Genomic DNA, 15,411 nt, shown 5'->3' with positions numbered 1-15,411 from the left:
TTGTTGATTCTACTTGATTTGAGTATTGAAGGCAACTCAAGATAACCTGCATATTATTAGAGATATCAACAGTAGTTAACGATCTTGGAGATACTTTCCAACAGTCTACCACTTTGACAGGACATCAACTATAGACGATTGTTTTGTCAAAAAGTAATACTTGCAACACTATTTGGAATCACATTGCTCCAACCAAGGCAAACATCTTAAGAAAACATCTTAATTTGCATGTTAGGCTTGGTCATCTATACACTAGGTTGAACCTCCTTAGAATTAGGATCCATTTGCAATTATCTATATGAACCCTCCGTGCGACAAGCAATGAATTTGAGTCACACTTATTTCTTGACTACCCTAAAGTCATTGAGGTAAATGTGATTTTGGGTCATTGGTGGAGGGGTATCCCTATTACTAGTGTGCCCATAATGTATTTGTTTTTGAGGTTGGACCACCTCTACTTTGATGGCCCTGTTATGGATAATGTAGATATGGGAAGAAGGTTGTCTTCTGTTGGAAATGTTATGGATAATGTAGATATGGCAACGAGGTTGTCTTCCGTTTTAAATTCAGGAGCAGCAAAGAGTAACTAGGTGATCCAAGTAATATATAATTAGAAAAGATGGCTAGTTTTGTTAGTAAATCTGCTCTCTGAATCCTGGCAAAGATTACCACAACTACTTGTAACTCTAGCCTCTCACTAGCTTTTATTATTTAAAAAAAAAAAAAATTTAAAAACCTTGGTTTAAAAAAACATCATATAAATAATACCCACTTATATTTTTTGAGACATATTGTTCATATTCAATGTCCTAGCAGATGTGAAATTTTTTGCCATCAACAAAGGTTGGACTGACATTTTCAAATACGGGAAGGTATTGAAACGCTAATAAATTTGAAGTGTTGTTCCTTTATGAAACGTGTGCTTGCATCTCATGAGAATAGATTATGAGTAATGTGAAATATGTTTAATGGATCATGAAGTATTCAGACTCATATGCATACATTCATACACCAACGTATACAAATACACATTTCATATATATTTATACTCGTACAAATAACTTGACAGAAAATAAAACAGGTTTTAAACAAAGATTAATCCACCCTGTAACCAAAGAAAACTACATCCGCTACTTTTATCAGCAAAGGAATGTATAAGATTGACCAGTAGATGTTTTGTACTTGATGTATATATACAGTTCAAGTTGGCCTCTGTTATAACAAAAGTTCATGTTTAATGTTTTCACGGTTTATCTAATACACTAAACATAAGAGGCCTAATACAGTTAATGTAATAGGTATGGTCCGGATTTATTTACTGAAGAAATTGGCATCTGTGATGCACACATGTGGCTGGTAGATGATATCACCCAAGCAAAGTCAGTCTGCAATGAAAGATTAACCCATAAAACCTTATGAGTCCACAATAGAGGTGACAATTACAAACTGCACATATATTAAAAATTAATCATATTAACTGTAGGTTGAACAACTTACAGGGGAGCCTTCCTTTCGTCTTTTATCTCATCTTCTAAGGATTCGTCTCAGCCAGCCACTTCATCCTATTTATTATAATGAACATTGGTTAGCTTTTTTGGTTTGCCGCACAAAAAAAAAAAAAAAAACTTATTGAAAAACCTACGGATTCAAAAATTAAAATTAATAAAACTAAAGACTCTGTCAGATCTTTTTTGCTTGAAAAAAATCTAATACTCGATCACCACGTATCAGTATCTTTCTTGATATTTAGGGAAAAAGCATGTAACGAAGTACAGATCAGATCTGCAACACGATCCCCATAATCTCTAAACAGTATTCAATAAGAATTGAAGCAGATGTCAGCTTTAGACTATTGAAATTAATGATACCAGATATAGCATAAATTGGAAAGTTGAGCAGAAAAATTGATTGGAATCCAAACATTTACAGAAGAAAACGTTATATAAATTTACCTTTTCAAGCTAGGGGCCTCCGACCAACCAACAAAACCAACTCTTGAAATGTTATGAACACCTAACTGATAGTAATCTGATTCTACTAGGCTGACAACAGGATACACATCAAAGTATAGTGTGAGTGACAGTCGAACGGCATAATCTTCGAAACACCAAATTATATATGGCGGATCTTTATTAATTTTTAGATCTATGTGCATGATGAAGGAAAAAAAATGGACACATAAAATCTTGGTGATTATAATGAGTCGATAACTTAATGAAAACAATGCATGATTTTCATATATGTAAGAAACGATTGGTGATCTAGATTGACAGCGGCTGCGAAGTCCTAACGAAATGAAACTGAACATATCGTTTATATATAGTGTGGGCGTAACCCTAAACCTGATATCTAGATCTAGCGTTGGTGATTTTCATCAACCTCCCCTACTATTGTACATATCTTCAAATAGAACCCTAAGGTTATGCAAAATGATGCTTTAATTGCTTGATGAATAAAGTTTTACTTGATTTTTTATATGTAATTTTTTAAGAACTCTTATATATAAATGGCTACAGCCCACACTAATTGAGTAACATTTTTTAATGTAAATTTAATCATTTGTAGACTACTCTTAGTTCCACATATGCCTCCGACAAAACCAGAACCATCGACTTCAAGGAGGGGCAACACCTGATACGGTTAGATTATTATATGTGTTTTGGTAGAACCGCCGACTTCAAGGAGGGGCAACACCTTTTTTTTTTTGGAAAATCAGTTGATACGGTATTCATGGTTTAGCCTTTCAACATAAGATTGCGTAATTAGCACAAACTTATTAAAATGTTTAGTTACAAAATTAATGGTTTCAATAAATTTTAAAAGTATGATTTACGTGTTATAATGAAAACACAATAAATAATATAAAGCTAATTATATTGAACTTAAAATTAAATTTCGGGAAGAAACTGATGTTCATAATGTACATAAAGTAAAATTGTGCTTGTATTTATCGTTTAACATGCCCTTAAGTTATGATCTATAAGTCAAATAATGCTTAACGATAAGTATTCTATTTAATGAAAGTTTTGTTCGAATGTTTATTTAGTTGATTATTGGATTACTTGATTATTAGATTAATCACACGCTAGTGTTTTTATATTAACACATTGTGGTACACTGATTGCGACTTCGTAATTTAAGTATGTTTAGATTCATTTTACTATTTTAAGTCAATGTGAGTTTCAAAACACGTCCAAACATGCTATGGATGATTAAATCTCAAGAATTAAATTTGTTGGTAAATATCCATTGATTTTCCATCAATAATTACAAGAATCGCGTACACCTAATAATAATATATTTGTGAATTTGGTATAAGTTTAAAAAGTATTGGTGGATATATCAACTTACCAAACTCAACTATGGGTAATGTAACAACTGTGTCAGGCATAAGTTGCATGCTACTCCATCATGACTAACACGAAGAAACCTTAGACTTCTCATATGATACAACATACCTCACTTTAAATGCTCTATGTTCCTCAACAAACAAAAAGGGGGAACAAAAAAGTGGTAAAAAATGAAACAATTGTAATGGTGCTCTACTATTAATCATTTTGCATGAAATGAACATCTAATACAATAAAAATATGCATGTTTTCTAAGTAATGGACAAGCATATTTCACAACTCTCAAAAACACAACCATTTTTTCTATGATTTTGTGAACTATAACTTGCATCCAACCACATAGTTCAAACCATATAAGGACCTTGGTTAAGCCATTTCAATGGCCCCACAGTAGTCTTTTGCTTATGCGGTATCCCACCATCAACCACTTGCAACATCATGTATTTCCTTCTTGACTCCGGATAGATAATGTAGCATCCGCAACTTTTAGATGTTAGGTTTTCTATGTATCAAAAACACATAAACTAGGTAGTGAAAAAATAAATTATGATATACCTAAGTGTACATGCAACCTATGGATGTATGCCTTTGCGCTTGAGCTCTCGTGCTCGTGACCTTGTTTACATGGAAATGACTCAAACTGGAATCCCTCTCTTGGTTCGTAACCAGTAAAGTCAAGAGTGCATAATCAAAACATAACTAGGAGGAGTTAAACTATTAATGAACTCCTCCACAAGAAGAGAGAAAGAAGACGTGAAGCTTCAAGCCAAGAATAAGCATGTATTATGGCTTTGGATATCTTCCACTGTTTTTGTTGGATTAAATGTTGAATCCCATAACTATAATTTGTATATACTTGAACTGATTGTAGCATAGTTTTTTTGGGTTGCCCTCGTAACTAGCAACTGGACGGCATGATTTTTGGAGAGAGAGATGTTGATCTATTATATAATTAATAAATTTATTAATATATTATGAGAGCAATATATTAATTAGAAATAGTTATATGTAATTAATATTTAATCATAAATTAATTAAAATTAAAATTATTAATTAAAAGTCTAGGGTCTAATGTGCAATTGTTCAATAGTTGAACAAGAGGCTCCACAACCTTCTTTGAGACGGTTTGACGGTTTCAATAAGGATATTCTAGGGTTTCTATAAATATAAATAACGAAATAAGGAGTTGGATAATTAACAATTTGAAATATTATTATTATCTTAAGATTTGGGTTATTTAGGGCATCCTTGTTGGATAATAAAAGGGCCCTCATCCCGAAGGATTTTGGCCACTCATATCTTTAGACATATAACCAAAATTCTTATTTGCCCCTCTCATTTCTCCATATTCATCATGTTGCTAGTGTTGGGTGTGAACCACTAGAGGTACGATATTTGTGGTGCTTTTTCTCAAGGATTCAACAACACAAAGATCTTTGTTATTTGTCATCAACAATCAAGGTATGTTTCTCTCAGCCCTAATGTTATTTTCGAAAATATGTTAGGTAAACTAGTTTTTCTTATTTGATGTTGAAAGTTGTATATTTAATTAGAGAAAACATAGATCTTATTCTAGGGTTGCATGCACACTTGATTTTATTATTTGTTTTGCAAAAAACCCATCAGTTTTATCATTCCACCCATATGGGATGAGATATCCCCAAAATGAAATTCCTTTTAATTCTAGTAGAAATACCGTCCACCATAGGTTCTATAGTATTCCTGATTAATAAACTATTGATAAATTGTTATTCATCCCTTTAAATAATTAGACTTTTAATTAATTCGCATAATATTTTCAAATTAGTTTATAATTAATTATTAAACCATAATACGTAATAAATCAATTACCCCTTTGTTGATTCTACTTGATTTGAGTATTGAAGGCAACTCAAGAGCACCTTCCTATTATTAGAGATATCAACAGTAGTTAATGACCCTGGAGACACTTTCCATCAACTATAGATGATGATGTTTTGTCCAAAAGTAATACAAGCAACATAATTTGGAATCACATTGCTCCAACCAAGGTAAACATCTTAAGAAAACATCTTAAGTTGCATGTTAGGCTTCATCATCTATACACTAGATTGAACCTCCTTCTTTGCAATCATCTATATGCGCCCTCCGTGCGGCAAGCAATGAATCTGAGTCACACCTATTTCTTGACTACCCTAAAGTCATTGAGGTAAATGTGATTTTGCATCATTGGTGGAGGGATATCCCTATTACTAATGTGCCCATCATGTATTTGTTTTTGAGGTTGGACCACCTCTAGTCTGATGGCCCTCTTATGGATAATGTAGATATGGGAAGAAGGTTGTCTTCTGTTGGGAATGTTATGTATAATGTAGATATGGGAACGAGGTTGTCTTCCGTTTGAAAATCCGGTGCAGGAAAGAGTTAGTAGGTGACATTCAAGTATTATATAGCTTGAAAAGATGAATAGTTTTGTTAGTAAATCTGCTTTCTCAATCCTGGCAACGATTGCCACAACTACTTGTAACTCTAGCGTCTCACTAGCGTTTTTTATTAAAAAAGAAAAAAGATTTAAAAAAACATCATATAAATAATACCGACTTATATTTTTTGAGACTTATTGAGCATATTCAATGTCCCAGCAGATGTGAAATTTTTTGCCATCAACAAAGGTTGGACTGTCATTTTCAAATATGGGAAGTTATTGAGATGCTAATATATTTGAAGTGTTGTTCCTTTATGAAACTTGTGCTTGCATCTCATGAGAATAGATTATGAGTACTTTGAAATATGTTTAATGGATCATGAAGTATTCAGATTCATATGCATACATTCATACACCAACACATACAAATACACATTTCATATATATTTATGCTCAAACAAATAATTTGACAGAGAATAAAACAGGTTTTAAACAAAGATTAATCCACGCTCTAACCAAAGAAAACTATATCCGCTACTTTTATCAGCAAAGGAATGCATAAGATTGACAAGTAGATGTTTTGTACTTAGGATTTTTTAATAGATCAAAGTACTCGATGTATCCAGATATAAAGTTCAAGTTGGCCTCTGTTATAACAAAAGTTCATGTTTAATGTTTTCACGGTTTATCTAATACACTAAACATAAGAGGCCTATACAGTTAATGTAATACGTATGGTCCGGATTTATTGACTGAAGAAATTGGCATCTGTGATGCACACATGTAGCTGGTAGATGATATCACCCAAGCAAATTCAGCCTGAAATGAAACATTAACCCATAAAAACATTATCAGTCCACAATAGAGGTGACAATTACAAACTGCACATATTAAAATTAATCATATTAACTGTAGGTTGGATAACTTACAGGGGAGCTTTCCTTTCGTCTTTTACCTCATCTTCTAAGGATTCGTCTCCGCCAACCACTTCATCCTATTTATTATAATGAACATTAGTTAACTTTTTTGGTTTGCCACACAAAAAAAAAACTTACTGAAAAACCTACGGATTCAAAAATTAAAATTAATAAAACTAAAGACTCTGTCAGATCGTTTTTGTTTTAAAAAGATCTAATACTCGATCACCAAGTATCAGTATCTTTCTTGATATTTAGGGAAAAAGCACGTAAAGAACTACAGATCAGATCTGCAACACGATCTCCATAATCTCCAAACAGTATTCAATAAAAAATTGAAGTAGATGTCAGCTTTAGACTACTGAAAATAACGTTACTAGATATAGCATAAATTGGAAAGTTGAGCAGAAAAATTGATTGGAATCCAAACATTTACATAAGAAAACGTTATATAAATTTACCTTCTAAAGCTAGGGGCCTCGGACAAACCAACAAAACCAACTCTTGAAATGTTATGAACACCTAACTGATAGTAATCTGATTCTACTAGGCTGACAACAGGATACACATCAAAGTATAGTGAGAGTGACAGTCGAACAACATAAGATTCGAAACACCAAAGTATATATGGCGGATCTTTACTAATTTTTAGATCTATGTGCATGATGAAGGAAAAAAAATCGACACATAAAACTCTTGGTGATTATCAGGAAGCGATTACTTAATGAAAACAATGCATGATTTTCATATATGTAAGAAACGATTGGTGATCTAGATTGACAGCGGCTGCCAAATCGTATTGAAATGAAACTGAATAGATCGTGTATATATATAGTGTGGGCCTAACCCTAACCCTGATCTCTAGATCTAGCGTTGGTGATTTTTATCAAGCTCCCCTACTATTGTACATATCTTCAAATAAAACCCTAAGGTTACCCAAAATGACACTTTGATTGTTTGATGAATAAAGTGTTACTTGATTTTTTATACGTAATTTTTTAAGAACTCTTATATATAAATGGCCGCAGCCCACAATACTTGAGTAACTTTTTTTTAACATAAATTTAATCATTTTTAGACTACTGTTAGTTCCACATATACCTCCGACAAAACCAGAACCGTCGACTTCAAGGAGGGGCAACACCTGATACGGTTAGATTATTATAAGTGTTTTGGTAAATGGCAACAATACACTTGATTTTTTTTTTTGGAAAAACAGTTGATATTTTTCCTTTCTTGTTTAAGTGAGAATATCTTTCATCGTTTGACATTGTAATTATTCGAGGTTGAGTATACGGTATTCATGGTCCATCCTTTCAAACTTAATGGTTTCAATAAATGTTAAAAGTATGATTTACGTGTGTTATAATGAAATCACAATAAATAATATACGGCTAATTATATTGAACTTAAAATTAAATTTCAGGAAGAAACCGACGTTCATAATGTACATAAAGTAAAATCATGCATGTATTTATTGTTTAACATGCCCTTAAGTTAAAATCTATAAGTCAAATAATGCTTAACGTTAAGTATTCTATTTTATGAATGTTTTGTTCGAATGTTTATTTAGTTGATTATTGGATTACTTGATTATTAGATTAATCACACGCTGGTGTTTTTATATTAGCACATTGTGGTACATTGATTGCAACTTTTTAATTTAAGTATATTTGGATTCATTTTACTATTTTAAGTCAATGTGAGCTTCAAAACACGTTCAAACATGCTATGGACGATTAAATTTGAAGAATTAAATTTGTTGTTAAATATCCATTGATTTTCTATCAATAATTACAAGAATCACGTACACCTGATAATAATATATTTGTGAATTTGGTATAAGTTTAAAAACTAATGGTGGATATATCAACTTACCAAACTCAACTATGGGTAATGTAACAATTGTGTCAGGCATAAGTTGCATGCTACTCCACCATGACTAACACGAAGAAACCCTAGACTTCTCTTCCGATACAACATACCTCACTATAAATGCTCTACGTTCCTCAACAAACAAAAAGGGGGTACAAAAAAGTGGTAAAAATGAAACAATTGTAAGGTTGCTCTACTACTAATAATTTTCCATGAAATGAACATCTAATACAATAAAAATATGCATGTTTTCTAAGTAATGGACAAGCATATTTCACAACTCAACAACACAACCATTTTTTCTATGATTTTGTGAACTATAACTTGCATCCAACCACCTAATTCTAACCATATAAGGACCTTGGTTAACCGTTTCAAAGGCCACAAAATAGTCTTTTGCTTATTCGGTACCCCACCATCAACCACTTGCAACATCATGTATTTCCTTCTTGAATCCGGATGGATAATGTAGCATCCGCACTTAGGGCCTAAAACTTTTAGAGGTTAGGTTTTATATGTATCAAAAACACTTAAACTAGGTAGTGAAAAAAAAATTTTATGATATACCTAAGTGTACATGCAACCTATGGATGTATGCCTTCGCGCTTGAGCTCTCGTGCTCGTGATCTTGTTTACATGAAAATGACTCAAACTGGAATCCCTCTCTTGGTTCATAACTAGTAAACTCAAAAGTGCATAATCAAAATATAACTAGGAGGAGTTAAACTCTTAATGAATTCCTCCACAAGAAGGGAGAAAGAAGACACGAAGCTTCAAGCCAAGAATAAGCAAGGATTATGGCTTTGGATATATTCCACTATTTTTGTTGGATTAAGTGTCGAATCCCATAACTATAATTTGTATATAGTTGAACTGATTGTAGCATAGTTTTTTGGGTTGCCCTCACAACTAGCAACTGGACGGCATGACTTTTGGATGGCATGACTTTTGGAGAGAGAGAGAGAGAGGTTGATTTATTATATAATTAATAAATTGAAATAAATAATTTATTAATATGTTGTGAGAACAATATATTAATTAGAAATAGTTATATATAATTAATATTTAATCAGATATTAATAAAAATTGAAAGAATTAATTAAAAGTCTAAGGTCTAATGTGCAATTGTTCAATAGTTGAACAAGAGGCTCCAGAACCTTTTTGTAGAAGGTTTGACAGTTTCAATAAGGATATTCTAGGGTTTCTATAAATATAAATAACGAGTTGGATAATTAACCATTTGAATTATTATTATTATCTTAAGATTTGGGTTATCTAGGGCATCCTTGTTGGGCAATAAAAGGGCCCTCATCCCGAAGGATTTTGGCTACTCATATCTTTAGACATATAACCAAAATTCTTATTTGCCCCTCTCCTCTCTCGATATTCATCTTATTGCTAGTGTTGGGTGTGAACCACTAAAGGCACGATATTTGTGGTGCTTTCTCTCAAGGCTTCAACAACACAAAGTTCTTTGTTATTTGTCAACAACAATCAAGGTATGTTTCTCTTAGCCCTAATAATATTTTTGAAAATATGTTAGGTATGCTAGTGTTTCTTATTTGATGTTAAAAGTTGTATATTTATATAGAGAAAACATAGATCTTATTCTAGGGTTGCATGCACACTTAATTTTTTTTATTTGTTTTGCATAAAACCGATCAGTTTTATCATTCCACTGTTATGTGATGAGATATCCCGAAAATGAAATTCCTTTTAATTCTAATAGAAATACCATCCGCCATAGGTTCTATAGTATTCCTGATTAATAAACTATTGATAAATTGCTATTCAACCCTTTAAATACTTAGACTATTAATTAATTCTCATAATATTTTCAAATTACTATATAATTAATTATTAAACCTTGGTGATTATCATGAGTCGATAACTTAATGAAAACAATGCATGATTTTCATATATGTAAGACACGATTGGTGATCTAGATTGACAGCGGCTGCGAAATCGTATTGAAATGAAACTGAACATATCGTGTATATATATAGTGTGGGCCTAACCCTAACCCTGATCTCTAGATCTAGCGTTGGTGATTTTTATCAAGCTCCCCTACTATTGTACATATCTTCAAATAAAACCCTAAGGTTACCCAAAATGACACTTTGATTGCTTGATGAATAAAGTGGTACTTGATTTTTTATATGTAATTTTTTAAGAACTCTTATATATAAATGGCCACAACCCACAATACTTGAGTAACTTTTTTTTAACATAAATTTAATCATTTGTAGACTACTCTTAGTTCCACATATGCCTCCGACAAAACCAGAACCGTCGACTTCAAGGAAGGGCAACACCTGATACGGTTAGATTATTATAAGTGTTTTGGTAAATGGCAACAATACTCTTGATTTTTTTTTTTTGGAAAAACAGTTGATATTTTTCCTTTCTTGTTTAAGTGAGAACATCTTTCATCATTTGACATTGTAATTATTCGAGGTTGAGTATACGATATTCATGGTCTATCCTTTCAACATAAGATGGCGTAACTAGCACAAACGTATTAAAATGTTTGGATACAAAATTAATGGTTTCAATAAATTTTAAAAGTATGCTTTACGTTTTAAATGAAATCACAATAAATAATATACGACTAACTATATTGAACTTAAAATTAAATTTCAGAAAGAAACCGATATTCATAATGTACATAAAGTAAAATCGTGCATGTATTTATAATTTAACATGACCTTAAGTTCAGATCTATAAGTCAAATAATGCTTAACAATAAGTATTCTGTTTTATGAAAGTATTGTTCGAATGTTATTTAGTTGATTATTGGATTACCTGATTATTAAATTAATCACACCCTGGTGTTTTTATATAAGCACATTGTGGTACATTGATTGTGATTTTGTAATTTAAGTATATTTGGATTCCTTTTACTGTTTTAAGTCAATGTGAGTTTCACAACACGTTCAAAGATGCTATGGACGATTAAATCTCTAGAATTAAATTTGTTGGTAAATATCCATTGGTTTTCGATCAATAATTGCAAGAATCGCATACACCTGATAATAATATATTTGTGAATTTGGTATAAGTTTAAAAACTAATGGTGCATATATCAACTAACGAAACTCAACAATGGACAATGTAATAACTGTGTCAGGCATATGTTGCATGCTACTCCACCCTGACTAACACGAAAAAAAACACAAGATTTCTCATCCGTTACAACATACCTTACTATAAATGCTCTACGTTCCTCAACAAACAATAAGGGGGAACAAAAAAAAGTGGCAAAAAATGAAACAATTGTAAGCGTGTTCTACTATTAATCATTTTGCATGAAATGAACATCTAATAGAATAAAAATATGCATGTTTTCTTAGCAATGGAGCAGCATATTTCATAACTCAACAACACAACCAGTTTTTCTATGATTTTGAGAACTATAACTTGCATCCAACCACCTAATTCTAACCATATATGGGCCTTGATTAAGCCGTTTCAATGGCCCCACAATAGTCATTTGCTTCCTCGGTATCCCACCATCAAACACTTGCAACATCATGGATGTCCTTCTTGATTCCAGATGGATAATGTAGCATCCGCACTTATGGCCTAAAAGTTTTCGATCTAAGGTTTTTTATGTATCAAAAACACTTAAACTAGGTAGTGAAAAAATAACTTATGATATACCTAAGTGTACATGCAACCTATGGATGTATGTCTTCGTGCTTGAGCTCTCGTGCTCGTGACCTTGTTTACATGAAAATGATTGAAACCAGAATCCCTCTCTTGGTTCATAATCAGTAAGCTCAAAAGTGAATAATTAAAATATAACTAGGAGGGGTTAAACTCTTAATGAACCCCTCCACAAGAAGGGAGAAAGAAGATGTGAAATTTAAAGCCAAGAATAAGCAAGGATTATGGCTTTGGAAATATTGCACTGTTTATGTTGGATTAAGTGTCTAATTGCATAACTATAATTTGTATATAGTTGAACTGATTGTAGCATAGTCTTTTTGGGTTGCCCTCATAACTAGCAATTGGACGACATGACTTTTGGAGAGAGAGAGGTTAATTTATCATATAATTAATAAATTGAAATAAATAATTTATTAATATGTTGTGAGAACAATATATTAATTAGAAATAGTTATATATAATTAATATTTAATCAGAAATCAAGTCTTCAAGAACACATAGTTCTTTGTTATTTGTCAACAACAATTAAGGTATGTTTCTCTTAGTCCTAATCATATTTTCGAAAATATGTTACGTACGCTAGTGTTTCTTATTTGATGTTGAAAGTTGTATATTTAATTATAGAAAACATAGATCTTATTCTAGGGTTGCATGCACACTTAATTTTTTTTATTTGTTTTGCATAAAACCGATAAGTTTTATCATTCCACCCTTATGTGATGAGATATCCCCAAAATGAAATTCCTTTTAATTCTAATAGGAATACCATCCACCATAGGTTCTATAGTATTCCTGATTAATAAACTATTGATAAATTGCTATTCAACCCTTTAATTAATTAGACTATTAATAAATTCTCATAATATTTTCGAATTACTTTATAATTAATTATTTAACCATAATACGTAATAAATCAATTCCCCTTTTGTTGATTCTACTTGATTTGAGTATTGAAGGCAACTCAAGATAACCTGCATATTATTAGAGATATCAACAGTAGTTAACGATCTTGGAGATACTTTCCAACAGTCTACCACTTTGACAGGACATCAACTATAGACGATTGTTTTGTCAAAAAGTAATACTTGCAACACTATTTGGAATCACATTGCTCCAACCAAGGCAAACATCTTAAGAAAACATCTTAATTTGCATGTTAGGCTTGGTCATCTATACACTAGGTTGAACCTCCTTAGAATTAGGATCCATTTGCAATTATCTATATGAACCCTCCGTGCGACAAGCAATGAATTTGAGTCACACTTATTTCTTGACTACCCTAAAGTCATTGAGGTAAATGTGATTTTGGGTCATTGGTGGAGGGGTATCCCTATTACTAGTGTGCCCATAATGTATTTGTTTTTGAGGTTGGACCACCTCTACTTTGATGGCCCTGTTATGGATAATGTAGATATGGGAAGAAGGTTGTCTTCTGTTGGAAATGTTATGGATAATGTAGATATGGCAACGAGGTTGTCTTCCGTTTTAAATTCAGGAGCAGCAAAGAGTAACTAGGTGATCCAAGTAATATATAATTAGAAAAGATGGCTAGTTTTGTTAGTAAATCTGCTCTCGGAATCCCGGCAAAGATTACCACAACTACTTGTAACTCTAGCCTCTCACTAGCTTTTATTATTTAAAAAAAAAAAAATTTTAAAAACCTTGGTTTAAAAAAACATCATATAAATAATACCCACTTATATTTTTTGAGACATATTGTTCATATTCAATGTCCTAGCAGATGTGAAATTTTTTGCCATCAACAAAGGTTGGACTGACATTTTCAAATACGGGAAGGTATTGAAACGCTAATAAATTTGAAGTGTTGTTCCTTTATGAAACGTGTGCTTGCATCTCATGAGAATAGATTATGAGTAATGTGAAATATGTTTAATGGATCATGAAGTATTCAGACTCATATGCATACATTCATACACCAACGTATACAAATACACATTTCATATATATTTATACTCGTACAAATAACTTGACAGAAAATAAAACAGGTTTTAAACAAAGATTAATCCACCCTGTAACCAAAGAAAACTACATCCGCTACTTTTATCAGCAAAGGAATGTATAAGATTGACCAGTAGATGTTTTGTACTTGATGTATATATACAGTTCAAGTTGGCCTCTGTTATAACAAAAGTTCATGTTTAATGTTTTCACGGTTTATCTAATACACTAAACATAAGAGGCCTAATACAGTTAATGTAATAGGTATGGTCGGGATTTATTTACTGAAGAAATTGGCATCTGTGATGCACACATGTGGCTGGTAGATGATATCACCCAAGCAAAGTCAGTCTGCAATGAAAGATTAACCCATAAAACCTTATGAGTCCACAATAGAGGTGACAATTACAAACTGCACATATATTAAAAATTAATCATATTAACTGTAGGTTGAACAACTTACAGGGGAGCCTTCCTTTCGTCTTTTATCTCATCTTCTAAGGATTCGTCTCAGCCAGCCACTTCATCCTATTTATTATAATGAACATTAGTTAACTTTTTTGGTTTGCCACACAAAAAAAAAACTTATTGAAATACCTACGGATTCAAAAATTAAAATTAATAAAACTAAAGACTCTGTCAGATCTCTTTTGCTTGAAAAAAATCTAATACTCGATCACCACGTATCAGTATCTTTCTTGATATTTAGGGAAAAAGCATGTACAGAACTACAGATCAGATCTGCAACACGATCCCCATAATCTCCAAACAGTATTCAATAAGAACCGAAGCAGATGTCAGCTTTAGACTATTGAAATTAATGTTACTAGATATAGCATAAATTGGAAAGCTGAGCAGAAAAATTGATTGGAATCCAAACATTTACATAAGAAGACGTTATATAAATTTACCTTTTCAAGCTAGGGGCCTCCGACCAACCAACAAAACCATCTCTTGAAATGTTATGAACACCTAACTGATAGTAATCTGATTTTACTAGGCTGACAACAGAATACACATCAAAGTATAGTGTGAGTGACAGTCGAACAACATAATCTTCGAAACACCAAAGTATATGTGGCGGATCTTTACTAATTTTTAGATCTACGTGCATGATGAAGGAAAAAAAATCGACACATAAAACTCTTGGTGATTATCATGAGTCGATAACTTAATGAAAACAATGCATGATTTTCATATATGTAAGAAACGATTGGTGATCTAGATTGACAGC

At 32.1% G+C, this 15,411-nt stretch overlaps 3 long non-coding RNA genes across 3 annotated transcripts; all 3 read right to left on the bottom strand.

Moving 5' to 3' along the window:
* Positions 1 to 1,033: 1,033 nt before the first annotated feature.
* LOC144998432 (uncharacterized) lies at positions 1,034 to 2,272 on the bottom strand. The gene is made up of 3 exons (XR_013660316.1): positions 1,953 to 2,272; positions 1,498 to 1,562; positions 1,034 to 1,385 (listed from the first exon to the last, which is right to left on the bottom strand). It is a non-coding gene; the product is annotated as an uncharacterized LOC144998432 (long non-coding RNA).
* A 3,997-nt stretch (positions 2,273 to 6,269) lies between these two features.
* On the bottom strand, positions 6,270 to 7,453 carry LOC144998450 (uncharacterized). Its single transcript, XR_013660328.1, has 3 exons — positions 7,133 to 7,453; positions 6,684 to 6,748; positions 6,270 to 6,573 (listed from the first exon to the last, which is right to left on the bottom strand). It is a non-coding gene; the product is annotated as an uncharacterized LOC144998450 (long non-coding RNA).
* Positions 7,454 to 14,138: 6,685 nt separating this feature from the next.
* On the bottom strand, positions 14,139 to 15,411 carry LOC144998293 (uncharacterized). The gene is made up of 3 exons (XR_013660232.1): positions 15,089 to 15,411; positions 14,641 to 14,705; positions 14,139 to 14,528 (listed from the first exon to the last, which is right to left on the bottom strand). It is a non-coding gene; the product is annotated as an uncharacterized LOC144998293 (long non-coding RNA).

Source organism: Lactuca saligna, chromosome 5 (genome assembly GCF_052625555.1).
Source record: "Lactuca saligna cultivar CGN05327 chromosome 5, ASM5262555v1, whole genome shotgun sequence".
Lineage (NCBI taxonomy): Eukaryota > Viridiplantae > Streptophyta > Magnoliopsida > Asterales > Asteraceae > Lactuca > Lactuca saligna.
Note: the sequence above shows the minus strand (reverse complement) of the source record. Positions and strands in the feature narration are given on the sequence as shown.